Genomic DNA, 27395 nt, shown 5'->3' on the forward strand with positions numbered 1-27395 from the left:
ATTTTAATGATCATTTTATTTTGTCTTTGCATTATTCCGGGGGATTGTGGGGTGTCACTCTGACTTGTTGCTCTGCATTGGTGTGTAGGGATTTGGGGGGGGGGTGTCGCGTATGTGTGTGCCCGTGACCTTTTCTCCTCCCCCCTCCCCTGTGTCGTAGGTGCAGTACTCACCGTTGTCTTCTGCGCCGGCGTTCGTGCTCCTGGTAGAGGAGCAGGAAGACAATGGCTGGTAGGATGTTTAATTCGGGTTCCATGCTGTCCAGATTCCTCGTGGAGTGTGTATAGGTGAGCGTTTTCCCGTTCGTAGTCTGTTTCCGCCATGTTTTTATCGGCGGGGCTCCCGCCGCGGAAAAGGTGGCGGATTGGTGGGTCGTGATAGTGTGGGCGGTACATTGTCTGCCGCCTGTCTGTTGGCGGTGACCGCTGCGCTGTTTGTTTGTCCCGCCGTGGCAGTCGGAGTGTTAAAGTGGCGGCCTGTGTTGGCGGTTCCCGCCAGGGTCAGAATTCCATTTTTTTTACCGCCTGCCTATTGGCGGGTTGGCCGCCGCTTTAACACCGACCGCCAGGGTTGGAATGACCCTCATTGTGTTTTCACCCATTCCTCGTCATGAACAACTAACAAAAGTGACAAAGACTCTCATGTCTCACAACGTCACATACAAGGAGGCCACTAAGATTTGTCACCAATATAATCCATGTCAGGACAGAACACTTTTCATGACCCATCAGCGTCAGTTAATGATCAGATAGGTATTAGTAACACCAATACCGCTCTTAAACCATGAACAATCAACACTAAGGGGGTCATTCTGACCCCGGCCGGCGGCGGTAGCCGCCGGCCTGGCTGGGACCGCCAGAAGACCGTCCCGCGGTCAAAAGACCGCAGCGGTCATTCTGGGTTTCCCACTGGGCTGGCGGGCGACTGCCAAAAGGCCGCCCGCCAGCCCAGTGGGAAACACCCTTCCATGAGGAAGCCGGCTCCGAATGGAGCCGGCGGAGTGGAAGGTGTGCGACGGTACAGTAGCACCCGTCGCGAATTTCAGTGTCTGCTAAGCAGACACTGAAATTCAAAGTGGGGCCCTCTTACGGGGGCCCATGCAGTGCCCATGCCATTGGCATGGGCACTGCAGGGGCCCCACGACACCCCTAACCGCCATCCTGTTCCTGGCGGTCGAAACCAGTGGTGAGGGGGTCGGAATCCCCCATGGCGGCGCAGCAAGCTGCGCCGCCATGGGGGATTCCTCAGGGCAGCGGAAAACCGGCGGGACACCGCCGGTTTTCCGGTTCTGACCGCGGCCATACCACCGCGGTCAGAATGCCCTCAGGAGCACCGCCAGCCTGTTGGCGGTGCTCCCGCCGACCCCGGCTCCGGCGGTCAAGGACTGCCGGGGTCGGAATGACCCCCTAAGTCAGCCCGGAAGCATTCCACTTACATCCACTGAGAACGATGTCCGTATATTACCTTTTACTGAAATGTGACTTGATGATGGCTCTTCCAAATATTTACTGATCTAATTTTTCTAGGTTTAACATTGGTCATTGAAAAGTAGAATAAAAAAGGAGGAGAGGGTCGCCACGATTTACTCCGACATTAGAATATGTATGTAAATATACACCTCACATTCTCCTCATTTGAATGTTTGACCGCAAAATACACAATCTATTATTCATCTTAATGTACAGGCTCATGGTATATAAAATTAAATTCCTTGGCAAAGACCTCAATTAGATTCTGTTCCTTCAACCTTTGTCAACATCTTTCAACACATTGAGGAGACAACAAACCTACTAAGGACCTCATTGGAAAAATGAGTAGATTGGGTCTTACCTAAATTGTTAATGGTCTTGCACATAGAGCGGGACCAATGCTGGATTTCCATTTGATCCAAAATATACTTGTTGGGATGGGAATATCCCCTGCATGGTGTACATTCATGTTCCTCTACCTTGAATGCTGATCTTCAAGCTTCTGGTTATCTGGTTTTTGTTTTTGGCCCCAGCCTCAACCTACTCTAGGGTGTGTGTTAAGGCCATGGCCTGTCCCATAACATGAGTGAGGCCTTAGACTTGTCCTTTACCTGGTCGGGCACACAAACTGTGCAGTCATTTGTTTGAAAGTGGACTAAAGTCCCCAGCATAGGTTTAGCATGTAGAGTGGTTATGGTAGGGTAGTGTGTTTTGTGTATTTGTAGTTGTGACTATTGGAAAATGGCCCTCTCTGAAAGGTCATCTCAAACTTTTTGCCTTTCTCTTCTTTTTTCTTACCTCATTTTAGTTGGCTTTAGGACTCTGCGCATTTCGCCACTGCTAACCAGTGCTAAAGTGCATGTACTCCCTCCCTAAAACATGGAAACATTGGCTCATACCCAATTGGCATATTTAATTTACTTTCAAGTCCCTAGTAAAGTGCACTACATATGCCCAGGGCCTATAAACTAAGTGCTACTAGTGGGTCTGCAGCACGGGTTGTGCCGTCCATGTAAGTAGCTCCTTAACCATGTCTCAGGCCTGCCATTGCAGAGCCTGTGTGTGCAGTTTCACTGCCACTTCAAATTGGCATTTAAAATTACTTTTCCAGCCTTAAACTACCCTTTTATTACATATAACTTACCCCTAAGGCGGGCCCTAGGTAGCCCATAGAGCAGGGTGCAATGTAAGTAAAAGGTCGGACATTTACCTTTATATTTTACATGTCCTGGTAGTGACAAACAGCCTTTTTTATTTTTCACTACAGTGAAGGCTGCTTCTCTCATAGGTTAGCATTAGGAATTCTCTTATATACTTTTGGGTGGTAATTCCTGATCTGAAGAGAGTAGTGGTGCCATGTTTGGTATGTGTAGAATGGTTGTGAGGAATCCTGCTCCCTGGAGAAGTTGGATTTTACATAACTATTTTAGAAATGCCACTTTTAGAAAGTGGGCATTTTTATGTGCTTATAACTCTATGACCTTGCAGCCTGATTCCAACCCACATCTGGTCTGTGCTGAGTGACAGTTCCCCTTCTGCATTCCATCCAGACAGCCATAAACACAGAACCCTCAACTGCATCAGTATACTAATGGGTCTCCCTGGGCAGGAAGGGTGGAGGGGCTCACACTTACCCTTCAAACGGTAATGGCCTGGCCCCACACAAAGGTCTGATAACATCCCACAGATAGCCTGGCAGCCAGGACTGGGCTTAAAAGAGAACTGGTGCACTTCAAAACCACTCTTTGAATTTTCCCCCACTTCAAAGGCACATTTGGGTTTAAGAACTGGGTCTCTGACGCCATCAAATAAGACACTTCTGGATCTGGAACTGAACATATGTCAGAAGGACTGCAGGGCTGCTCAAAGTACTTAAATGGACTGATTTTTCTGGAAGGACTGCTTTTCTGCTTGTTGCTCTGCTACCTGCATCTCCCTGACTCTGCTGGAAGGACTCTGGCTTCCCACCACAAGGGATCTTCAAGAGCTTGTTAGCTTGCCTCTTGTTCCAAAGCTTCATGGACATCAAAGACTTGAATCATCTGCACCTGGACTGTACAAGCTGTGAGTCTGCCCTGCCTTGAAAGTGGGCCTAAGGTGGTCCACCTTCTGTGGTGTTCATCGGAACTGCTGCAAAGCAACGTGAAGCCCCACAAAGCCTCACCATGCAGCTGCCAGGTTCACTGAACTCAATCAGGACGTCACAAAGCCCCACAAAGCCTCGCTGTGCAGCTGACAGCCCACCAGAACCGACACACAGTGATGTCAAGCCCTGCAAAGCCTCGCCACACAGCTTCCCAGAATCAACGATGTGACGTCAAGTGTCTTTTTGTGATGTTTTCACTATGTTGCTGTATGAGTTATTGCACAATTACTTTACACATTTCCTTCTAAGTTAAGCCTGACTGGTCTATGCCAGGCTACAGGAGGGTGAGCACAGGATAATGTAGGTTGTGTTGTGACTTGCCCTGATTGGGATTGTGGCCCCTACTTGGACAGGGCAAATACCTCTGCCAATTAGGGACCTGTTTCAAACAGTTACCAAACCTTTTCCTCTGTGTCAAGGGGGAGGAGGCCTACTGCCTTCTTGTGTTATGTTCTGCTACTTGCTGACCCAGGTCGTTGAGCTAACACCCCAGTGCATTTTGCATGTGTGTAGAGTATCACCTATGTGGTACCTGCATTGTGTATATGGGTTACCTAGAGTAACTGGGTCTGTGAGTTTCATTCAAGAAGTCCATGGCCTGTTCATTCGCACCCTGAAATGGGCCATGTGATTGTTTACCCATACAGTGGGAGTATACTGCTGACATTCCTTAAGTTTGCAGGAGACCTAGACACTTACGGGAAGAAGAGGAGACAAACTCCATTTTGAAATTTGACTGAATCCTTTTGCTGCAAGGGACTTCTGATTAGGCTTCCTGAGCCAAGTCATTTGGTAAATGGTGTGGGTGAAGGGTAGGGCTGCAATCTCTGTTGTTCAGAGTGTGAATAGTCCTTTAGGAGAGTCCAGCCTTTTGTCTATTTTTCCTGATCACTGTTCAGAGTGGTAGTTAATAGCCAGGTGCAGCTGTTCAACCCATGTTGTGCCTCAGTTGTGGGTGCTGTAAATGGAGATGGTTCTGTTGTAAAGAGTGTCCCTCTTCACAAAGGCTGTGTCTGAAAAACAACCTGGAAAACATACACGAAAGAAGAACCAACCCAAACCAGTTCTGAGAGTGTAGACAGAGAATCTACATCCTATTTCTGCTTTAACCATAAAAAAGGAGAAGCTGCTGACCCACTTGTTGTTCCTAGTCCAAGTTCTCTTTGACCAAGGAAAGGGGTGCGCCATTGAGTACTCAGGAGACTGAGGTACAACCAGCCAGCTTCTCAGGAGCACATCACTTGGGTCTTACCTGGAAGGAAGAGCTGTATCCCTGACCTGAAATGGCACCAAGCTGTCCTACATTGGAAAAGAGGGAAGGAGAGTGAAAATAATGCAGTAGATGATGGTTACTAGGACTAAGAAGTTAATAACTGATCTGAGGGTATACATGCACATAGAGACTCAAGAGAGAGTGACAGGCTTGCTCCTGGATTAGAACATTGACTCTCTTTCTTGAAGTGGCTGAACCTTGGCACTGTTGAAGTGTGCCTGAGAGGACTGCATCGATGTGACCCTGGAAACAGCCTTCAATGTGGCACTGTCTGAAGTGTGCCAGAGCCGACTGAACCATTGTGAATCTGAGCTTTTGTGCCCAAAGTGGACCATTGCAAGATGGGACGTGCATTAAAGAGGCCTGCATCACCTGGTTGGCCTGTGCAGACCAAGCCACTGCCCTATCTCAATGAGTGGTGTTGCAGCTACTCCGTCACCTGAGAACTGTCTTAAGTGGCCTGTGACCTCTGACCACACCCAGTGCCCTGCAACTGTGAGATAACCTGCAAATCAATTAATAAATCAATTTGTACAGCTCAGCTAATCACCTGAGAGGGTATCTGGACGCTTGCAGTGCCTGAGGGACTCAGTCCAATAGCCAGGTCTTGAGCCCTTTTTGAAATTGTGGTAGAGAAGGGGAAGTCTGGAGCTGCAGGGGGAGGTCATTCCATGTCTTTGCTGATAGTTAGGACAAGGAATCCCCTTTTCAAGTGCTTCTGTTAATGCAGGAAGTTTGAGCAAGGAAGAAGGAGGTGGAGTATAGTTGTCTAGATGGTTGGTGGTACTTCAGGCACTGTTTGATGTAGGTCAGTTCTAGGTTGTGTAGGGTCTTGTATGTGTGGGACTGCAGCTTGAAATGGCATATCTTCTGTACTGGGAGACAGAGGAGTTCCTTGACGTGAGAGGTGATGGGGTGGTCCTTCGGGGAGGTCAAGAATGAGTCTAATTGTAGAGCTCTAAATGGTCTGTAGTTTCCAGAGGAGGAGTGCAGAGATCCCTGAGTATATAGGATTGTCATAGTCCAGTTTGCTGGCGATGAAGGCTTGTGTAACGGTGCATCTAGTGTTCAGATGGAGCCACTTGAAGATTTTTCATAGCATGTGCAGAGCGAAGAGGATGGCAGAGGAGACCGTGTTGATCTGGGACTTCATAGTAAACTTGCTGTCAAGGATGATGCAGAGGTTTCTGGCATGGTGTGATAGGGAGGGTGCTGGTCCTAGGTCAGTGAATCACCAGGAAGCGTGGGAGTGGTGCTGTTGCTGAAGATCAGTACTTCAATTTTATCAGTGTTGAGCTTCAGGCAGTTGTTTCTCATCCAGATGGTGATGCTCGTCATGCACCTGTGGGAGCTGGTTCTGATGGTAGGGGGGTCCTTGAAGAGGGAGGGTATGAGTAGAATATTGTCTGTGTATGATATGATGGTAAGTCTGTAGGATTTGGCGATTATGAGCAGGGGTGTCATGTAGGTGTTGAAGAGGGTGGGGCTGAGGGACACCACCAATGATTTACTTGGCTTCAGAGGTGAACAGCCGTAGGCAATCTCTTTGTGTTCTTTTGGTGTGGAATTAAGCAAGACATCCAAGGGCATCCCGTTGTATGCGATGTTGCATAGCCTAGCAATCAGCATTATGGTGGTATATGGTTTTGAATGCACTAAGAGGTCGAGGATGGTTAGGGCCACCATCTCTCCTTGGTCGGGGAAGGCTTTGATGTTGTCAGTGGCTGCAATTAGGGCAGTGTTGGTGCTGTGATTGTTGCGGAATCAGGACTGGGAGGAGTTGAAAAGATGGTTCTATGTGACATGTTTGGTGAATTGTTTGTTGATGGCTTTCTCCAGGACCTTGTCTAGAAAAGGGAATAAGGAGATAGGCTTGTAACTCTTGAGTTTACTGGGGCTGCCTGACAGCTTCTTGAATAGGGGTTTTACCTTGGTGTGTTTCCAGTCTTCTGGGAACGTGGCCATGGTTATTGAGGTGTTGAGCAATGAGGTGAGTTTTTGGGTGATTCTGTCGCTTCCACAGTTGAAGGTGTGGTCTGGGCAGGGGTCCTTGGGGGCCCTCGAGTGGATAGAGTTTATAATGACGGCAGTTTCATAGGAGGTGAGCAGGTTTCATGTGGTCAGTCGGTGGTCTGTGCTGAACAGGGTGTGGGTGTGTAGGTTGAGGACATCTGTAGGGTTGTTCTGGGGTTTGAAGTTTTTGTAGATGGTAGAGGTATTGTTGTGGAAGAAATTGGCAAGGTTGTTACAGAGACAACTAGCGATGCTGTTGAGGGCCTCTGCAGCAGTTGCTTCCCCAGACAGGACCAGAATGATGATGCCCTTGCAGATGGTTTGTCTTTCTCCTGCAGGAATGGCCAATGAGGTTTAAAGGAGCACCAACCAACAATGGAATGAAAACAGTCTCACATTGGTGAGATTTATACACTGGGACTAAGAATGTAAAATAGATGGCACAAGCTCTGAACAAGAGTATGAGCACTGCATCTGTGCCTGAAGCCTGGCACATATAGTTAGGGGATGTACATTTTATCAATTTTAACCTTCACCTCTGAAAGAGGCAGAATTTGATGATATGGATGAAAGAATAACAATAACAGTCCAACCACAATAATTAGGGATCAAAACCTTGAAGAAACCCAGCTGACATCAAAGAATGTATCAAAGAGTTAAACTAAGAAGTAGCAAATTCAAAAAAATCAATGCTGATCTTTCAAACTTCTATAGCGAAGATCTCAGTGCAAGGTTTCAAATCCCTATACAAGAGAAGCATAACATAGTCACTTGTAGAGAGAAATAACAGCCCTACTGACACATTATTGATGTACCTAAACATAACAAGGATATTTAAAATATCTGTCATGAACTGACCTTCCCAGTGACATTACAAAAAGTCCTTGCTACAACACTTGAAAGACATTTTGCATTTTATGAATTAAGAATACCAAGTTTGTATGTTTGCAACCCTTAATCTTCCCATTACAGAACTCTTCATGTGCCTCCTTTTTTCTCATTCAACCCAACCCCTGAGGAGGAATGAGAGTAACTGGTAAGACTAAAGAATGTAATACATCTTTCAATTCTTCTTCTACAACCGGTGTGAAAAAGTCCTCCTCATGCTAATTTCCAGTATGACTACTCTGATAAACTGAAACGTAATAATTTATGCACTACTAAAGAAAAATAGTGCAGGCCCTCAAACACCGGACACATATTGGGGGTCGTTCCAACCCTCGCGGTCGGTGTTAAAGCTGCGGCCAAACCGCAAACAGGCTGGTGGGAAAAAAAATGGAATTCCGACCCTGGCGGAAACCGCCAACAGCGACCGCCACAACAACACACCGCCCGCCACGGTGGCACAAACAAACAGCGCGGCGGTCACCGCCAACAGACAGGCGGGAGACAATGTACCGCCCACTCTATAACAACCTACCAATCTGGCACCTTTTCCGGGGCGGTAGCCCCGCCGATAAAAACACGGCGGAAACAGCCATTTCGAAGGGAAAACGCTCACCTCCATACAGCCCACGAGGAATCAGGACAGCATGGAACCCGAACTCCACATACTCCCAGCGATAGTGTTCCTACTCCTCTACCAGGAGCACGAACGCCGGCGCAGAAGACAACGGTGAGTACTGCACCTACAACACAGGGGAGGGGAGGGGAAATTATTACGGGTACACACATACGCGACACACCCACCCTCACCCTCACCCACTACAACACACACATCAATGCATAGCAACACATCAGAGTGACACCCCCTAAACCCCCCGGAAGAATGCAAATACAAAAGGAAATGATTCTAAACATTGGAATATATTGTATTGCTGCCAAAAAAATATATATACACATCAAAAACTCTTATATACATAAATGTACAAGTCTGAGCATTGTAGCAGGCATTGTTTGTGGACCACTGGGCCCAAATCACATGGGCAAAGCCCACACAGGATACCTGACTCCAACGGAGAGAACACTGCAGGGGCATCAGATAGCAAAACTACAGGCACCTCAGGGGGAAGATAAGGGGGGGCACCTCAGCCAGATGAGTGGACGACGCCAGATGCACGAGGGGCCTCCATGGCCACTGTTCAATCCTGGGGAGTGCAAAGCCACAGTCTCACAAGTCCAGACAGTGGGTGGGATGCCCACTGTTACATCGTGGGGAGTGCAAAGCCACAGTCTCACAAGTCCAGACAGTGGGTGGGCTGCCCACTGTTACATCCTGGGGAGTGCAAAGCCACAGTCTCACAAGTGGATAACAGTCTCCACTGGTTCTGGAGGGGGCCTGGTGCCCAGAGTGCTTCGTGCAGCCCTGTCCGACACAGATGCGGGCCAGCCCCTGCCGCTCATGGGCCAGCGGTACTTGAGATGAAGGGCCCAGTTCAGCGGTGCTTGAGACGGCGGTGCCCAGTGCTGCGGTGCTTGAGATGAAGGTCCCAGTTCAGCGGTACTTGAGACGGCGGTTCCCAGTGCAGAGGTGTTTGCGATGAAGGGCCCAGTTCAGCGGTGCTTGAGACGGCGGTGCCCAGTGCAGCGGTGCTTGAGATGAAGGGCCCAGTTCAGTGGTACTTGAGATGAAGGGCCCAGTTCAGCGGTGCTTGAGACGGCGGAGCCCAGTGCAGCGGTGCTTGAGATGAAGGGCCCAGTTCAGTGGTACTTGAGATGAAGGGCCCAGTTCAGTGGTTCTTGAGACTGCGGTGCCCAGTGCAGCGGTGCTTGAGATGAAGGGCCCAGTTCAGCGGTACTTGAGATGGAGGTGCCCAGTGCAGCGGTGCTTGAGATGAAGGGCCCAGTTCAGCGGTACTTGAGATGAAGGGCCCAGTTCAGCGGTGCTTGAGACGGCGGTGCCCAGTTCAGCGGTGCTTGAGATGAAGGGCCCAGTTCAACGGTACTTGAGATGAAGGGCCCAGTTCAGCGGTGCTTGAGACGGCGGTGCCCAGTGCAGTGGTGCTTGAGATGAAGGGCCCAGTTCAGCGGTACTTGAGACGGCGGTGCCCAGTGCAGCGGTGCTTGAGACGGCGGTGCCCAGTGCAGCGGTGCTTGAGATGAAGGGCCCAGTTCAGCGGTACTTGAGACGGCGATGCCCAGTGCAGCGGTGCTTGAGATGAAGGGCCCAGTTCAGCGGTGCTTGAGACGGCGGTGCCCAGTGCAGCGGTGCTTGAGTTGAAGGGCCCAGTTCAGCGGATCCGGCCATGGCGGGGAGGTCATTTGCCACCTGTCCTGTGGCTGGCGGGCCCTCCTGCCCATCTGTCCTGTGGCTGGCGGGGCCCTCCTGGGCTGCAGTGCCGGGCCTGTCGGTGGCCTCCTGCCCATCTGGCATGGGGCTGGCGGGGCCCTCCTGGCCAGCTGGGCTGATGGCAGTGTTGTCAGGCGTGCTGCCCTTCCCAGCCTTCCCTGATCGCCTGTGGCCCTTCCCCACCTTGGGCGGTGTGCCAGCTGTCTCCACACTTCCTGCCGGAACCATGGTAGCGGTTTTAGTCCCTGGTGTTTTCACCCTCTTGCGCCGGCCACTGCCTATCTTGGGATGTTTTTCCGGGGGTGGGCTGCCCGTGCCTTGGCTTCGTACCGAACTGGCTGCCCTGGACGGTGGGGCACTCCACAGTCCATGGCAGACTGTGATGACCGGGGCCGGTTTTGTCGTGGCTGAGGTGCTGACTGTAGTCCTATGACATGGTCGGGGTGGGGGACTTGGTGGAAAGAGGTTGAGTTTGGACAGGAAAAGCTTTTTAGGAGCAGTGGAACGGGTAGGTGTAGTGGGTATGGGAGTGGAGGAAGAGGTTGTGGTTGTAGGAGTTTTAAGTCTGGTGTCTTTGGGTGCAGGTGCTTGGGCTGGAGGCTGTCGTGAGGTGGATGGCTGTTGGGTGGGTGGCTGCCTGCGTTTGTGTATCTTGGACGAGGGGGTCACAGACACACTGGTAGGGGACACAGGGGACGTATAAATGGCAGTGGGGGTGCCTGCATGTGTTCGGGGGTGCTGGTGTGTGTGCTGGTGATAGACGTAGTGGCTGAAGATGTTGTGCATGCAGGTGTGAGTGGAGACGTGACAGGGAGGAAGGAGGGAGACGAGGAGGAGGGGGACACAGTGGAGGCAGTGGGTGTTGGTATGTCTGTATGTGGATGTTGCTTGTGTGAATGCCTGTGTGATGTGTGGTGCTTATGTCTGCCTGAGCTTCCCTTGGGTGTTGAGGTGTGTGCAGGCTGGTCTGATGGTGTGTCTAGGATAGGCAGAGGTACAGGTGATAGGGTATGGGTGGAGGAAGTTGGAGGGGGGAGGCTAGAGACAGGGACAATGGCTGCCATCAGTGCTGAGGCCAGAGTCTGGAACGATCGCTGAAGGGCAGCCTGACCAGAATGAATGCCCTCCAGGTATGCATTACTCTGGTGCACCTCTCTTTCGACACCCTGGATTGCATTCAAAATGGTAGACTGCCCAACAGTGAGTGTCCTCAGGAGGTCAATGATCTCCTCACTGAGGGCAGCAGGGGTGACTGGGGCAGGGCCTGAGGTGCCTGAGGTGCCTGGGGTGAAGGAGATGCCCACCTTCCTGGGTGAGCGGGCACGGGGCAAACGCTGAGGGGCTGCTGGGAGGGCGGTGCTGGTGCGGTGGGTGGCGGCTGTACCTGTTGTTGTGGGGGGCACAGATGTTGCCGCCACCACAAGGGAGCTCCCTTCAGAGGACGAGTCCGTGTCACTGATGTCTGCCCGAGTCCCCGCTGTGGAGCTCCCCTCGCCCTCTGTCCCACTGGTGAATTCGGAGTCCGTTGCATGGCCCTCCATGGCCATGTGGGATGCAGCTCCCTCGTGCTCCGATGCCACTTCTCCTCCGCCTGATGATGCTAATGCACATATGAACAGGAAGACCACAAAAAAGGGGCGGGGAGAAAATAAAGACATGTTGAGTGCATGCATTGGCGACACCGTTGGCGGACAGGACAGACACAGAACCCCCCTGCACTACGCCGCGCACTTTGGGTCGACTACTCAATCCGTGGGACATGGCCTACAAGCCTATGGACGACATCTGCACACATAGATGACACAGGTGCATGAATAGCTGTACTTGTACTAGGTGGGGGCGGGAGGCACAGGGCCATGCCTTACGGAGGGGCCTAGCCTACAGAAATCGCCCTGGCCTAGTGATACCTACAGCCCTCCTGCCCCACCCAGACAGCTCCACTGCGTGCAAAGTCACCAGGATGAGAGTGTACTCACCCCCTTGTGTCTGCTGTGATGTCCTCACGCGCCCATCCAAATCGGGGTAGGCCATCGCCAGTATCTGGGACATCAGGGGGGTCAAAGTCCGACTGGCACCCCTCCCACGTTGGGAGGCCATCCCCAGCTGAGCCTCCGCCGTCTTCCTGCTCCAGCGGCGGATGTCCTCCCATCTCTTCCGGCAGTGGGTGCCCTGTCTGTGGTGGACCCCCAGGGTCCGGACGTCCTTGGCGATGGCACGCCAAATATCGATCTTCTGGTGGGCGCTGACCTATGTGAAATGTACAAGGGGAGAAAAATAGTCATCACCTTCTGCATGCTCAATGTGAGTGGCCCCCCATCCCTATCCTTGCCATGTGGCACATGCTCTCACCGTCGTTTGATGCATGCCTCAATCGCTCCCCTCCCCACCATCTTTCATCCACCCCACTCAACACAGGCATTGCCCACAAAGCATGGTCCCAGTGTACTTACCTATTGGTCTGGAGGACCGTAGAGTAGCGCGTACTGGGGGAGGACCCCATCCACAAGTTTCTCCAATTCCTGAGCAGTGAAGGCAGGGGCCCTTTCCCCAGTCGCATGAGCCATTGTCGCTTCCAGACCGAGGTCACAGCAGCACTTGCAGAGTAGGTCCTCTCCTGTCGAAGATCAGGTATCGAGTGATTACGCAGATATAAAATGGCGGTCACGCCCACGGCGGTGCGTACCGCAACCGCGGGCGCACATCGTCATTGGCTCCTGAGACCCATAGGGTTCAATGTTAACCAATGCTGCTTAGCGCCGCGGTCTTCGACCGCCTACCGCCACGGTGTGCCACACCAGTGCATTTACCTCACATCCCATTGTCGCACTTCACAGGTCAGGCAGCCGCCATTTCAGGGGCCCACATGGCTTACTTTCTACTGCGTCACACATACCTAGGCCTTGCATCAACACTCATACAAACCATTCAATGGATTGAGAATCGTGTTATGTGCAAGCTGTGGTTACGTACCTGTGGGTTGATTGACTCTGTGCTCGCTGTTGTCCTTCATAGGCACCGTCCGCTGGGACATGCAAGGAGATGGCAGAATCTTCCCGTGTACAGACCGCTGGTGGACCTGTCGACAATGGAGGAAAGACATGTCATACTGACATACAGGCTTGACCGAGCCACTATTCTTGAACTGTGTGCCCAGCTGGAGCCCGACCTGATGTCACCAATCCGCCAACCCACAGGGTTGCAGGTGCTGTCAGTGCTCCATTTCTTTGCAAGTGGGTCATTTCAAACAACAGTGGCCATATCATCAGGGATGTCCCAGCCTATGTTTTCCAAGGTGTTGTCCAGAGTGTTGTCTGCCCTGCTGAAACACATGCGCAGCTACATCGTTTTCTCTGAGGTGGGGGATTTGCCTACAGTGAAGGGTGATTTCTATGTCCTTGGACATATCCCCAACATCATAGGTGCCATTGATGGGACCCATGTGGCTTTGGTTCCCCCACAGAGGAGTGAACAGGTGTACAGAAACAGGAAGAGTTATCATTCGATGAATGTACAGATGGTGTGTTTGGCAGACCAGTACATCTCCCATGGTAATGCCAAGTTCCCTGGCTCAGTGCATGACACGTACATCATGCGGAATAGCAGCATCCCTTACGTGATGGGTCAACTCCAGAGGCAACGTGTGTGGCTAATTGGTGACTCTGGTTACCACAACCTGTCATGGCTACTGATCCCAGTGAGGAATCCCAGGACAAGGGCAGAGGAACTCTACAATGAGGCCCATGGACGAACTAGGAGGGTGATCGAGCGGACCTTCAGCCTCCTGAAGGCCAGGTTCCGCTGCCTCCATATGACAGGTGGATCCCTATTCTACTCACCGAAGAAGGTGTGCCAGATCATCGTGGTCTGCTGTATGCTTCACAACCTGGCTTTGCGACGCCAGGTGCCTTTTCTGCAGGAGGATGGTCCAGATGGTGGTGTTGTAGCAGCTGTGGAGCCTGTGGAGAGTGAAGACGAAGAAGCCGAAGAAGACGACATAGACGACAGGAACACAGTAATACAGCAGTATTTTCAATGACACACAGGTAAGAATCCACACCGGCATATTACATATACTTAAACACTACTACCTCTCTACTGTCTGTCCTTTTCCCCCAGTGTATGGTAACTGAGTTGTGACTTTCCCTTCCGATTTCAGAGATGTGGGCCCCACTGCGTGACATCTGCTTTGTTTCCCCATTGACTACAGCTGTGTGACAGTGGTATGTTGGCATCACAATGTAAATAAGCATTTTGGCACGGTAATGTCTAATACATTTGTACAAAATCACAGCCAGACTCCTGATTGTTTTGCGCAATAACTGTGTTTATTACAGTGCTCTATATTGGTGGGTGGTTGCAAATCAGTGAGGGGTGATGGTGGAGGATTGTCCATGGCAGAGTCCAGACTATTTGTATCACAGGTGCATTGTCCAAATGGCTGTGGAAAGTGGAGCAGGGGCAGTTTAAGGATGGACAGGGTGACAATGTGGGACAGTGGGATGACAATCAGGGAGGTATCCTTTGCTGGCGGGGGTCTTGGCATCTTACTCTGTCTTCTTCCTGGATCTCAGGGACCGCTTGCAGGGTGGTTCTCCTTCTGCAGGGGGTGGGGTGCTGGTAGCCTGTTGGTCCTGTGGCGGGGCCTCCTGTCCACTAGTGCCGGCAGAGGTGGTAGGCAGTTCTTGGTCCATGCTAGTGTCAGGGGCCCTTTGTGGTGCCACAGTGTCCCGCAATGTGGTGACTACCTGATTCAGAGCCCCTACAATGGTGCCCAGGGCGGAACTGATGGTTCGTAGTTCCTCCCTGAACCCCAAATACTGTTCCTCCTGCAGGAGCTGGATCTCCTGAAACCTGGCCAGGACCGTAGCCATTGTCTCCTGGGAATGATGGTAGGCTCCCATGATGGAGGAGAGGGCCTCGTGGAGAGTGGGTCCCTGGGCCTGTCCCCCCCCCTGTCGCACAGCAGCCCTCCCAGTTCCCCTGTTTCCCTGGGCCTCTGTCCCCTGGACCGTGTGCCCTCTACCACTGCCCCCAGGTCTCTGTTGTTGTTGGGGTGGTGGGTTAACCTGGGTGCCCTGTAGTGGTGGACACACCGCTGATTGACGTGTCCTGGGGACAGAGGGATGGGCCTGCTGGGTGGGTGCTGTGCTGGTGTTCCCAGAGGGGGGAAGGTCTGCTGTGGAACCGACTGAGGGGAACCGACTGTCCCGAGGTCCCCGATGGGCCGGGCTGGTCATCTAGATCCAGGTCGACAGAGGTGCTGTCATCACTGTGGGCCTCTTCTGGGGGTGGAGTGGACATTTGTGGACCCTCCTGCGTGGTGACGTGGCGTTCGGGTCCAGCAGGGGTATAAAAGGATGTTTATTGCATCGGTGTGTGCCATAGCGTGCAATGGGTGGGTGCCTGTGTACCCCAGTGCTGGCATTCCTGTGTGGGGGCTTTTGTGACGGTGGTTTGGGGGGGGATGGGGATGTGCAGTGGGCATGCTTTGGTGATGGGTGTCCATGCTTTGTGGTCGCATGCAGGGCTTGGGGTTGGGATGGGTGGGTTGTGATGGTGAGACATTTGCAAGAAGTAAGTGTGATGGGAGTGAGGGTGGGGGTATGAGTTGGCATGCTGGTGGGGTGGGGGGATGAAGTAGTGAAGATGAGACTTACCAGAGTCCATTCCTCCAGATACTCCTGCGAGGCCCTCAGGATGCAGGATCGCCAAGACCTGCTCCTCCCATGTTGTAAATTCTGGGGGAGGAGGTGGGAGTCCGTCGCCAGTCCGCTGCACCGCGATGTTGTGCCTGGATACCATTGAACGCACCTTCCCTCGTAGGTCGTTCCACCGCTTCCTGATGTCGTCCCTATTTCTTGGGTGCTGTCCCACAGCGTTGACCCTGTCGACTATTCTGCTCCATAGCTCCATCTTCCTGGCAATGGTGGTGTGCTGCACCTGTGTCCCGAAGAGCTGTGGCTCTACCCGTACAATTTCCTCCACCATGACCCTGAGTTCATCTTCAGAAAACCTGGGGTGTCTTTGCGGTGCCATGGGGTGGTGTGGGTGCTGTGTGGGGTGGATTGTGTGGTGCTAAGTGTGGTGATGTGTATTGGTGTGTTGTGTGAAGTGCGTGGTAATATTGCTGGGTGAATGTAATATGCGCGTCTGGGTGCTCGGTTCTCTATTTCTCTGTGAGTGGCCCCGATTCTCTAGGAGTGGAGGTTTGTGGGTGATGTGGGTGTGTGTTTTATATTTAATTGGGTGTGTGGGAGTGGTGTGTGTATGTGTATCAGGTGTGTGTGTTTCGAATTGTCCAATATGGCTGTGTTTTGTATGTGTGCGTGTATTTTGAGCACGGCGGTGTGTACCGCCAATAGAATACCGCGGTTGAAAGACCGCTGCGTGGATTCGTGTGTCGTGATAGTGTGGGTGTATTTCTGTTGGCGTGACGGTGGAGGTTTGGTCGTCGCCATTTTCTCGCTGGCCTTTGGTGTGGCGGACTTTTGTGGATGTCTGTATTTTGGCGGTTTGCCTGTTGTGGGTCAGAATGACCGTGGCGGTTTACCGCGGCCGCGGCGGTATGTTGGCGGTCTTCTGACAGCGGTAAGCGGCTTTTACCGCCAGGGTTGGAATGACCCCCATTGTCTGTTTCCAACTTGTGTTATCCAAGTAAAACCATTGAGAGGGTTAAAATAAATCAGTTAAAGAACTACATCGAACAAATCCAGCTGTTTAATGAGCTACTATTAGGTTTCCATCTGTCAAGAGAAAAGAAATCAATCTTGGCCAAACCTTTTGAGTCGCTTCTCACCACACTCATCATGGGTCAGCAAGCTCCCATTTTCCTTCTGGACATTTCTTTAACCTACAACACTGATGATAGTGCATTAACTTGCACAGACTAAGAGTTCTGTTTGAAATTTCTGGACCGGCCCTAAAATGAAAGTTATGGAGTTCTTTTTTTGGGGGTTATCCAGAGTACGTAAGCATGGGTCATTCCGACTCCTCATCATAAGTATTTCGTATGTAGGGTCCTCCAAAGGCTCTACACTTTCTTATTTAGTGTTTAATTGTTGCTGCATCCTCTGTCTCAGATTCTACACCTGCGCAAGATTCACTTTCAGATTTACACTTATGACGCCCAAATCTATGTCTGTAGAAGAAGGGAGGTTCAACAGCTGCCTAGACCACATACAAGGTGTAAGGTCCCTGTGCCTAACCAAATCAAAAATGCATACCTACAATTTCAGTGGCCTTCCAGTGCCGGACTTGCTCTGAAAACAGAAATATCTGGGTATTATATTTGACTCGAGCCTCACATTTCTCATGCAAATCAATTCTGTGCCCACCTTGTGTGTGCCGTATTTAAAATACGGCGCACCATGACGCACTGTAAGGGGCAATAGCATCAGAATTTCTGATACTATTGATGTACTGTTTAGGCTTAGCGCCGAAAATTATGGCGCTAATCATGAACAATACACAGTGGCCCATTAAAATCAATGTCATTCCCCCTTTTAACATCTCTTTCTGATCAGGCGTTAAAAATGCTGAAAAAAATGATGCAAAGAAATCTCTTAGATTTCTTTGCACCATTTTGGCGCCCCCCCCCCCCCAAATAGGGGAACGCCCCCTTGCATACTTTATGCCTGGCACAGGCATAATGTGGCACAAGGGGTTATAAAGTGGTGCAGTGCATGCATTGCGCCACTTGGTAAATATGGCGTGGTGTTTTGGGCCATCTAACGCCACATTAGCTTAAAAACTAAATTACGCTAATGTGATGTTAAAAGGCGCTAGGCACTCCTAAATCTGAGCCAAACTTTTTTACCAACCATTTGCCAAAGGCTGTTCCGTTGTTAATGATATGCGATGCAGAACGTCGAAACGGAAACTGTCTGACTAGACTCCGACGTCTGTTATCTCTTACTGAATATATGCTTCTCCCCCTTACTGCCATATGCTGCACTTAATAATACACCTAAATAATAAATACAAAAATAAATACATAAACAAAGAAATACATACATAAATTAATATTTGTGTGTGATATTTTACTGTTTATACAAATATACATATTAAACGAAAATATTACCCTTTATGTCTGGTGCTATTATGTGTAAGAGTATAAGTGTATGTGTATGTATGTATGTGGAGGAGAAGTGTGAAGCAACTTGTTCTCCACTTTCGACTTTAATAGGCCTATAGTTAAGTCTAAATTGGGACATTTGTGCAAAACAGAAGGTTAATCATTAAGGCATGCTTTTACGATTAATATGGAATGATACATATTGTTTTAGAGCATATTACATTTTAGGTTTCTATTTTAAATTTGTTTGTGTGAAAGGCAGCTATGTTTTGTAGCGTGGGCCGGAAGCACTTTAATAAATTGAAATTCTCTACTTTTGAACACCTTGAATCCAGGCTAGATTCCAACCAGCACACAATGTGGACCAGAGCTCACATGGGTAGCAGCTGAAAAGAGACACAACAGATTTTAAATGGAATTACAAAAGCCAGAAATTCTTAAGGATATTGAGGGAGAACCGAAGCAGGTGACAGTGGTATTTCACACATAAAACTTCTTGTAACGCAAGACCAGCCTTCCCTTTTCTCTATTCAAGATGTTTGCATCTTAAAGATAGTCTTTGAAAAGTATTCAATGAAAATGCTTCACATAGAGAATTCTGATATGAAAAATCATGCCGTTGTAGCATACATGCAAAGAAACATTGCCCTTTGCTAACATACAGCAGTTGACAGGGAAGGCAATTCTCTGGGCACTAATATCTGGCTTCAGTGCATGAGAATAAAACCTCCCAAAGTATTTTCTGCTGATTTTTTCATCTGCCTAAAATACTGAAGGGACCAATTAGGGATTGGCAGAGCACAAGCCACACTGCAATCAGCAGAGCTCCTGCTTCTCTGAACCAGGGGTTCCTCGGCATCACTTAGAGGTGTAAGGGCAGCTAGATTTCCAACAGCGGAGTCTCATCTTACTCTATCGTGGGAAACTGATAATCATGTGGTTCAACTGTCACAGGTCGCCCAAGGCAATGCGTTGGAAGGCCCACCCCACTAAAGGTTCCACACTTTTCTGCCCTGGACCACCATGTGAGGCATGATGTCAGATGCAAAAATAATAATTAGTGGTCATCATGTTCAGCAAGAAAATTTCCTGTGCATAACCAAAAATTGCTATTGTGACATATCAGGCACTTAGCATTATTTTTTCTGTAAAAAACTTTAATGATTATAAAATCAAACATTGCACGTCTTTAAGAGAAATAAAAAAAACAATGATGATGAAAGTTCTCTTACCATGCTTGTGTTGGGTGGGACCCTCAGGATGGGTATGAGACCTACGCTACAGAGGGCTTACAGGGGGCACCCACTATGGGCTATCTGACCTTCAGAGGGCCTGACTAGGCTTTGGTGTTTGTACAAAATCCTCAGATTTTTTAAGGAAATGGTGACTGCAGAGCAGAAATCTTCAAGGGTTTTTCTTCCTCCCTACTCTCTAATGAGAGGAAATTCCACAGTTGGCTTATTCTCCTGATTTATCGTTTCTTTCAGAACATAGAGTCTCAAGTCTAAATCAAATCCTCGAGTCTTGTAATGGGAGCTACAACATTTTCTTAGAGGTTGTGGCTGGCCACTCAGGACATTATAGCACAGCTATACTGTACCGGTACCAAAATAACTAACAGGAGCAAAAGCACTGATGGGCAATCAAGAGTTCCTGTTTTAAAAAATATATTTTGCTACCAAGTGAGTGCTAGGGTTTCAACCATCCAGATAGCTCTAACTTTTTCTGAGGATCAAGAGCTTCATGCCCTTCTTGACACCTATTTAAACACTATGGCCCAAATTTCCACTTTTTTGTGCAAAACTGCAAAAGGAGTATAAATATGGGACTCATTTCTGAAAACAGCTGATGGTATTTACACCAAATCACAGAAATCATGCTTTCTGAGAAAAGTTCTACATTTTCGACAAATGTGGTGCAATTCCATTCAGCTATTTTTCTTGTATTTGGCAGCAAACTTTCCTAGGGGAAATGCAATTGGAAATCACACTTTTGGGAATCTACTTTTTGATGGCCACTACCTTAACGGATCAGTCTGAAACTTTCCAGGAGGCAAATTGGATAATGTGTTTTTTGGAAAGTTTCTTGTAGATTTTTCATATGGTACCAAAGTTATTAAGAAAGCATAAGATACATTTCTTATGGAAACTCTGGTCTAAATACAACTACAAATTGGTGGCTGTCATTGTGTAATATATACATCAAAAAATATTATATATGCATTCAAATAAACATCTCTCGTGACCTGGCACTGGCTCTTTTATTCTGCGTATATCCTGTATGCGAACCACACAACAACTCACACAGCCACTCACACACCCATACAGACACTCACACACCCAGTCACAGAACCACAAAACCACTACCACACCCAGTCACAGACCCATATAGCCTGTCATACACCCACTCACAATCATGCACACACCCACTCACACACCTATACACCCACTCACACACTCACTCACAGGCCCACAAACCACAACCATAGTCAGACCCATACAGCCACTCACACAAACACTCACACACCCACTCACTCACAAACACACAAAACCACTGCCACACCAGTCACAGACCCACACAGCCACTCACACAGCAACTCACAACCCACGTATACCCCCACACAACCACTTACATACCCTCCCACACACCCACTGAGACATTCACATACCCACCTACAGACCCACAAAACCACTTGCACACACACTCACATACCCATACTTACACCCACTGACAGACACATACCCACTCACAGACCAAAAACACCACTAACACACCCATTAAGCCACCCTCACCGACCCAGAAAAGCACTCACACACCCACTTACAGACTGACACATCAACTCACACACACAGTCACACACACACTCATACACTCACACACCCACTTACACACCCACACAACCACACACACATACAACCACTGAGACACCCACTCCTAGGCCCACAGCGCGGGATTGGCTGCAAATGGGTGTTGGCTTGAGGCCCTGCAGCCACCCCTCTGATGGGCATAGATGAAGGTCGTGTGTAGTGTGGGGTTGACTGCATGCATGGGGTTGGCAGTTATAGTTATACTTATCTCAGGAAACTAAAGTTCATGCCCTAAGGTAACTATGACTTGTACCCCCGCAATGCACTGCTAATTACATCACATACTACACCAGTCATGATAACTTCTACGACATCATTGATAATATCACTGCAACGTTTGCAATACAATTACTGATGGCAAAACTGTGCATGGCAGGGGCATGAGTTATAGATATTTTAGAGCACGAGTTATAGGCCCATATTTATACTTTTTTAGCACCGCATTTTGTTTATTTTTTTGATGCAAAAGCAGCGCAAATTTACAAAATACAATTGTATTTTGTGAGTTTGTGGCGATTTTGAATCAAAAAACAACGCAAATGCGGCACTAAAAAGTATAAATATGGGCCATAGTTTTTTGAGATAAGTATAACTAAAACTGCTGAATTTCTATGGTTTTGTTGAAGTAAAATCTGAACTATAACGCCCCTGTAAACTTTGTTGTTTTAGTTAGTGAATATATATATATATATATATATACACATATATATATATATATATATATATATATATATATATATATATATATATATATATATATATATATATATATATTCCAGTACGTAGATGTAGTCTTAAGACTGGAAGATGAGGCTTGATGAGGGCCTTTATGCTGTCTTTAATAAGGTTTTTTTCTCTGGTAAAGATAACAGATAGAATGGTGGGCATATATTTCAATTGTAAGTTATTTTGATGCTATGAGCCTTTGGCGGGTAAGAAGAGGTGCTGGGAGGGGTCACAGAATTTTCAAGGCAGGTGAAACAATAGGGAGGCCAGTGACAGTTTGCTTGCTGAGATTGTATTTTGGGTCTTTTCATGGTGTGCCCTCTGAATATTGAACCACAATATTGAGGCATGCAAATATTAATAACAAATATTAAACTCAAAATATCGGAAGGTAAGTTGGTATAGATTTTTTATAGCAAACTCCAACTATATATCTATTTTTGTGATTTAAATATTTCTTCAAGGTATGTAGATGTGGAGTTAGGAATAATAAATCTATACTTCCCTATATACACTTAGCTTTTGATATTTTGTCCCTCAGTATTCTGTCCACAATATTCTTGTATGTTGCACAACCCTTTGCATGAAATGTGTTTTCACTCTGAAGAGGAAGTTCTCTTTGTCTTATGCAAGACTTAACTGTATTTCAGGGATTTTTAAAATTTCTGATCTTTTGAAGGTTAGAAGGGGAGGCCTGCTTAGGAAAGATGTTGACAGTAAAAAGGGCATCATTGAGGTCTAGCTATGTAAGTCTGAAGTAGAAGAGAAGGGAAGCAGGAAAGTAATGAGTGGTTCACCTGCAGAGTTTTAACATTGATTTGGTATGTTTATTTGGAAAGTGGCATTGATTTTAGGGTAGGTGTGGGGTGTGATGGAGAAATCTTTTTCTATGTGGATGCTACTCTGGTATCCAGGTTTCATGCATTGAAATATTTGCATTAGTATGTAAATGAATGTGTTTCCCTGTTAGAGATTTTGGTATGGGAGTGAAGACAGAGGATAAGAAGTGTGGTTGGAGTAGCAGGTAAAGGAACTAGATAGATGGTGGTCAAAATATTTTCAGAGATATGTTAGACCAAATTAGGAGTTACACCCTCATTGATGATTACGGACTCTTTAGATGCTGATTTGTTACAGGTTGTGTTGTGCCCCTCTTTTGTGAAGTTGGAAGCTAGAAATGCAGGGCAGTTTACCTTTGGGAAGCAGTTGTGGTAGTCTGAAATTCATGTACAGGTGCAATGTAGGGGGAGAGTTGCCTCCAACTTTGGCAGGGTTGTTTGAGGGAAGTGTGTCCTGATGTTTAGGTGATTGAGTTAGGAGAGAATCATCTTGTTCAGTAGCAGTGTAGTGTTTGCTAAATGTTCTGAAAAGGGACATGAGGGAGGTGGAGGGTTTGTAGCAATTAAGGTGGTTATTTGGACAGAGATGTTTCTACGGTGGGTGTAGCATGTGGCTATGAAGCCTGACACCATTCATAAGGCTTGATGCAATGTAAATAGGCATGTGATTAATTTTTGCAGCAAAGAAGGCCATAAAACTATTAAGCATTGGAAGATTGGCTTCAAGGAGCACCATTTTTAAGGGGGAGGAATTAATCTCACTTTCGTGAGGATAGAGCTTTAGATGGAGTTAAAGGAAAGGCTGACTATATTGTTAGGGGGTGGGCTTAAGTGTTAAAATGGAGAGAACTTAGGGTTTTTTAAGTGGGGACAGAAAAACCTTTATGAAGAGGCTTTTTCTCATTGTGTTTTTTTAGATCGAACATACCAGTTTGAGGGGTAGTAGAGCTAGGGGAAGAGGAGTCTGATGACATGCAGATGGAAGGATTCAAAAGTGGAAAGAAAAGAGGACTTGAAAGGGGTAACAGCAGGGAGATGGAACTTCAGTGGCTATTAGGGGTGTATTTTTGAAGTTGGGGACAAAAGGTTCAAGGTGGGATAAATTAAGCTAAAGTTTCAGGGTTTATGGATGTGGTTATGGTTTGGTTAGATATATTTTTCTTTTTAGCAATGATGCATTTAGTCTCTGAGGATGTGGCCATTGAAGAATTCCTCACGCAGGTATTATTTTACTACTTTCTTTTTATTGAAGTTGAGGAAAGGGAAAAGACTGACACATCCTAACCTCTGTACTTAAAAGTAAACAACACCAGGGTATCTGCTAGATTATGATGGACATATGTCTCATTAAGGCAGCCTTTTCTACATACAGCTGGTGTGTTCATTAGGTTTGCTCCATCTCACTTGAAGATGTCACCTCGTGCCCGCCCATCAGTCCACGGTGCGTCTCCTCAGCACTCCTCTACCGCCAAGGCCCTCAGGGATGACCGAGGGGTCTGCCTAACTCAAGGACATATATAAACTTCCACTAACATTAACTCATAAAACATCCGTTAGCACACATGACTCCACTAAAATGCACCCATGGCGGTATCTTGGCAGACATTCTATAGTGTAATACAGAAGACTTCTTACCTGGCGTGTAGTATTCCTATCAATGTAGGCAGAGTATCAGTCGTATCTGCAACAGAAAACACCTTATTAGTTACCCTCAAATGTTATATTTCATAATAAATGTGTCATTAAAATATGATAACGTATTTTTCAAGGTCCTTGTCTGCGCAGGAACTTTTGATTTTGACATTGTATCAATTTGGTCTTAGTCAGCTATTGAATAAGGGGATTTTGCTCAAGGGATTTGGAGCGAAGCCAGGAAGATGCGCAGAGGGCATAGGGCAAAATATACTTATGATGAGAAAGGCTAATGGGATTAAGACAAAATAATTTAAAAGTCAGGCTTGCCGTTCTAGAGATCTGTAGCATTATAAGATGACCACGAAGAAATGAATATTGAAAAGCATCCCATAAAAAGAAAGATGTTGATCAAGCGGGCAGGTTCTATATAAACTGCAAGTGAGCAGAGACAACCCAGATATACTTGACCTGGCTTGTAGGCTCTGACCTCTGGCCATTGCCTTTCACTCATTCATACCTCTTCTTTTAAGTGTGCGAGTTATTCCTGAGATCAAGGACACACACCTTACCCTGTGGGCAGGAGAATTCTTGAGATTCCAGTCTGTGCCCCACAGATAGACAACTCTGATTGTGAGACACTCTACGATAAAAAATAAAAAAAGCAGGGAAAGACAACACAGCAACTATCTGGAATAAATTGACTTTGAGTCAGAGTGACATAACAGTGCCATGGCCCTCGCCTAGTAAGTAGCAGTCATAGTTGGTGTACAGCTTACCCCTTGCAACTAAGCCAAGGCGAAACGCTTTTTAAGCTGGTGAAACCTTGCAAAATTTGTGAATATCATGCTATGCAAAGTTTGCAAATATTTGTCATTTTCCTTGCTATAACTCGCATTAATTTTGTCTGAGAGGTATTTGTGCGCAAGATACGAACCAAATATATTCTATTGAATAAATGTAATTTTGTCTAAAATCTGTTAAGCCCATGTGTATTTTTCCCCCAAAAAATTCAAACACTCCTACTTTCACCAGAGTCCCAGCACCACCTCACCTGTTGTACTAATCAAAGCTGTTCCCTTTTTAGCACATTTCCTAAAGGCTGAAAAAGGATGGCTGTTGTGTCCTTTCTGAAACCTACAGCTCAGAAACAACTCGTGATGCTTATAAGAAGACCACAACCTTTCAAAGCAAATCAGCGACACAGAGACGAATGGCCTGGTATGTCCCACTCACATACTGTTCGACTGTATTGAGATCCTCATAATGCTGAGCTGGAGAAAGAAGCAACACTGGTCTAGAGTTTTGCCTGAATGCTGGTGTGTTTTGACCATCAGGGTCTGTGAAGGGCAGCCCGACTACACATTGTCAGGTGGTTTCTGGTGGCAACCTATGTGGCATCACACACTACGCTCCTGCTCAGAAGATTCCGAGAAAGTGGTACTACTCATTGACCCATGTTTAGTTGCTTCTGTAAATATTTCAGGATTTGCCAGAAATGTAATTACTCCAGCTACGTAAGTGATGGTCGTTGTACAGTGGTACCTTGGACTCTGTTTTAGGTACTCACGTGCAATGTTCCTTCCTAGCAGTCTTTATTATTTCTAAGAAACAACTTACTTTTTGTCAGAATAAGTTTCCCTATGACTTCTAGAAACTCAGCTCTCAAATTTAATTACTGTTGATTTCATGCTGGAAGGGTTCAGTTGGTTAAATGTTAGAGGTATGTGGTATCTGCAGTTTATAAGTTCAATTCCCAGGAAGGCCGACTCACTCGTCATCCTTCCTAGATAAATAAATTAAGGATCATGGGCCAGATGTAAGGTGTTTGCAATTGCCAAATAACAAATTTTGGCAATTCGCTATTAGGTTATCGCAAACACCAATGTACAAGTGTGTGTTTTACACATTTTGCGATTCCCAGTGGGTCGCAAATAGACTGACATCATGAATATTAATGAGGCAAGTCTCTGTTTGCAACACATTGGGAATCGAAAAATCATAGGGATGGTGGCCTGCTGGGGTCAGCAGACCACCATGTCTGTGATTGCTTTTAAATTAAGCAATCTTTTTTTTTTAATAGCAGCCTATTTTTCTTAAAGGAAAATGGCATATGTCTCAAATAGAAAAATTAAAAGTTTTTCTTTTCATGTTTTAAGGCCTGCTCTTAAACAATGCTTTATAGGCATTCACAAAGAGGAAAGGGTTCTTTGGTGACCCCTTCCCCTTGTGAATGGGTACGGCCAAACATCAATTTGTCCGTAAACTGCAAATATTTTGTGACCGCATTTAGTCACAAAATACTCATACATACCACTGAAATTTGTTACTAGAAAGGTATGCCCTAAACACACCCCTTCATTATATCAAATTGCAAACTCAATTTGCGAGTCAGTAACAAGTTACTGGATTGCCATTTAGCATTTGCACATTTCAAAATGCCTTTTCACATTTGCAAACAACCAAATTCTGTGAATTGGGCCATTTGCAAACATAAAAAGGCTGTATACATCTGGCCCAAAATGCGAATGTTTTGCAACGTATTTTGGTTGTAAAACATTCATTCACACCACTGTGATTCCTTATTAGGAAGGGACGCCTTAAACACGCCCCTTCTTAATACTGAATCGCAAAACATATTGCGATTTGGTAATACATTACCGAATTACAATTTGGGCTTGGTATATATAAAAATACGTTTTTAGGGTTGAGCCTGCGTCTCATGCGCTTGCGCATGCGTTTCGCTAAGCGAGACGCTTTAGGAATTAAAAAGGACTCGGAGCCCCGTCCACGTCATGTCAGTGGCTTGGATTGGTTTGTGGGCTTGCCTTTTAGAATCTGCTTGATTTAATTAGTGGAAGGCATGCATACATCACGCCTTTTCCGGTGGTTAGCCCTCCTCGAGCGCATCGACCAACTACAGAAAACATACGAGGCTCGCTGTTTTCCATCCGGTTTGTGGACTACTTTTTCTCTATTTTCGCAGCGTGATCTCGCTGGGCAGAAGTTCAGCGATTTGCATAATATCGACCCTGTTACACTGTTAATTGCACTTTTTCCGGTTACTTACATAATTTCACTTTTGCCGATAGGTTTCATTATGAGTGAAAAGTCTGGTTAGGAATTT

The 27395-nt window shown here is 47.3% G+C and overlaps 1 protein-coding gene across 7 annotated transcripts in view; it reads right to left on the reverse strand.

Annotated features, from left to right (window-relative positions):
* The window catches only part of CDH20 (cadherin 20), a 1654453-nt gene that overhangs the window by 910878 nt on the left and 716180 nt on the right, over positions 1-27395 (reverse strand). For all 7 annotated transcript variants that reach the window (XM_069219506.1, XM_069219509.1, XM_069219510.1 and 4 more), the window contains exon 3: positions 24272-24317. The gene's annotated coding sequence lies outside the window, so the exon portion shown is untranslated. The remainder of the gene's footprint in view (positions 1-24271; positions 24318-27395) is intronic.

This window comes from Pleurodeles waltl, chromosome 2_2 (genome assembly GCF_031143425.1).
Source record: "Pleurodeles waltl isolate 20211129_DDA chromosome 2_2, aPleWal1.hap1.20221129, whole genome shotgun sequence".
Classification (NCBI taxonomy): domain Eukaryota; kingdom Metazoa; phylum Chordata; class Amphibia; order Caudata; family Salamandridae; genus Pleurodeles; species Pleurodeles waltl.